The sequence below is a fragment of the Lycium ferocissimum genome, chromosome 5, assembly GCF_029784015.1.
Source record: "Lycium ferocissimum isolate CSIRO_LF1 chromosome 5, AGI_CSIRO_Lferr_CH_V1, whole genome shotgun sequence".
Lineage (NCBI taxonomy): Eukaryota > Viridiplantae > Streptophyta > Magnoliopsida > Solanales > Solanaceae > Lycium > Lycium ferocissimum.
Window position 1 is genome coordinate 874,080 of NC_081346.1, and position 2,697 is coordinate 876,776.

The following is a 2,697-nucleotide window of genomic DNA, read 5'->3' on the forward strand; positions in this document are numbered from 1 at the left end:
ATGATATTTCAAAATATAAAATAAAATACTTGTTTAAAAATATAAATATGGATTGTCATAGATAATGAGCTAAAGATGGCTATACGACTCTGAACATCTGACATAACATAACTATCTAGTCTATGAAATCTCTAACATGAGTCCCGAATCATAAACATACTTATTGTGCCCCCAACATACCTTAAATGCATCACTATCATAAGTAAATAACGACTAAATCCGAATGATAGAGCCACCAAAACGACACGTGGATGATCTATAGAGTAAAATCTATCCCCGTAAGTCCGTACTGTATCAGGAAATGCAGCTCCCCGGCAATAGAAAAGCGTAGACGTCGTAGCATATCAATGTCTGGTATGTAAAACAACCGATACGAAATAAATGGCACATGAAAAAACATGATAAAAAATCGAAACTCGAAACTAGCATTCGGTCATGAACATGAGTAGCCGACATACGAACATAAATACATATATAACATGGAGTAAAACATTTTAAGTTAGGAGAGCTTTAATATATACCGACATGTAACCACTGCGTTAACGACGTGGCATCGATCTCTCGCCCGTCAGCTTCCATCTTGTACCTTGTCGGGGGTAAGACATGAACATGATATGAATGGATCCAAGTCCCTCAATGGGAAAACATGAAAGAATCGTCCAATCAAGCAGCGATCCTTATCCTACTATGGCAAACATAGTTTTAGGGTCAGTTCGAGCCTTCTCGGTAATCTGTGCAACTCCCAAAAACATGAACATGATATAGTTGGCTATGAAGCCCGTGATTTTCGTGAAATAACTTGTAAACAACTTGTAACCATGATTTCACGTAATAACTTGTAAACATGGTTTCATGAAATAACTTGTATTTAGCATGTATGTATCTTGAATCATGGCATGAATATAATTATATAATACAATTGCATGAAAACTTTTAGACATGTAGGATATTCATGAAAATAAGCATTTTTATTTAAAAAGCATGCATGCAAGAACCCATGGAATACGGACATGGGTTTTCATCGATTACTTTACGTATTCTCAATAATCAAAATGAAATATCAAGAAGCATCAACAACGAGATTATATCACAAAACTTAATATAATATAGTACATGGACCTAGAAAGTTATCACGAACATGGCTAACCCTAGTTTTTGGAGAACTCATGATGTCATGGAAGAAGGGCGTGGGGAAGAACAATGATGTTCCCACACATAGATAGAAACCCTACATACCTTAATCGCTCCAAAATCAAGAAAAATCTGAATCTTTGAAGAAGAATTCCAAAAGCTTTGAATTTGAAACCTCGAGAAGAGTTTTCACTGATTTTCATCGCTACTGTTCGTGGCTCAAAGGATGCTGCTTTGGACCGCTAAATACAATCTCCACCATTCATATTTTAGACTTTAGCGTGTTATGAACACTCAGTTAAAATTTGGGCTCGATCCAACGGTTAGATTATTGGGAAACACTAAATTAATATGGATGGTTGGAATGAAACTCTATCAGAAAAATACTAGAGTTTTCTCCCTTTTTTTTACAACTCTTGATTTTTATAGGGTAACGGGATGGATGGATTTATTCTAGTCTTTATAAATGATAAATCTTGTAGAACACAAAGGTTCTTGGTTAAAATATTTACCTTGAGGAAACTAGATTGCCAAACCAAATTCTTGAAAGTTTCTTGATTTTCTTGATTGCAAAGTTAATGACTTTCGAAAGATCGTTGTCTAAGTCCTTTAGGGATGGAGGTAGAGAGAAAAAGAATAATTCTCTTAGGATTTATAATAGTGTTGGGATGGTTTTTGTTTCATAAAATAATAAAATAGGAGTCCCAATTTGAGTAGGGAAAAGGCTCAAAAACGCAACTCCAAAAGTCAAAATTTCGTCCAACTAACATTAGTAAAACAGGCATAACTCTTACCACAAATCTCTGTTTGAGCTCTGCAAGATACCATTAGAAAAATATTTCAAAGGACTACAACTTTCATGTTTTAAGTTTTCTCAAATTCTCAACGAATCAAGGGGTTATGAGTTCACGTGGAGGCACTGTGACCATTTCATAACAAACTTTCAAATTCTCCGTAGCTCGCGCTGAAGTCTAAACTTTTTTCTAAGATATGCGATGTCAAAATTGATTAGTTTTCAAAAACCTTTATGCCCCTCTTGGGTTTCTTTAAATAAATGCTTCGAGTCAAATCTTAGGCCAAGGGGGATGAGGTGTTACATGACACCCCTGCAAATTAAACATATTATGCAATATGCCGACAATTTTAGAGATCCACTATTCGGGGAGATCTGAATAACGTGTTGCCTTAAGTAGTCAAAAAATACCCCCCGTACTAATGTTCTCAAAGGTAAACCCATTCCAAACTAAAAGGGAATATAGCTCGTTTTCATCCATTTTTCCTTTTCAAATTTAAACGGCTTTTATGTAAAACCCGTTTCCCCAAAAGTTTTCCTATAATTTATATTCGGGGAAAAATAGGGAAAAACCAAACTGCATGGTTTAATCCCCAAAACAAACTGAAAAAAATTTTCCGGGGCCGACCGATTTGGGCTTAAAATTAAAAAGGTCCATGATTGAAGTGTTGTGGGAAAAACCCCTTTTATCTGGGCTTCTTGAAAAAACCCCCCAAATTTTCGTGGGGAAATTTTCTCGTATAAAGTTTAACCCCGATACTCCTTTCTCTTAT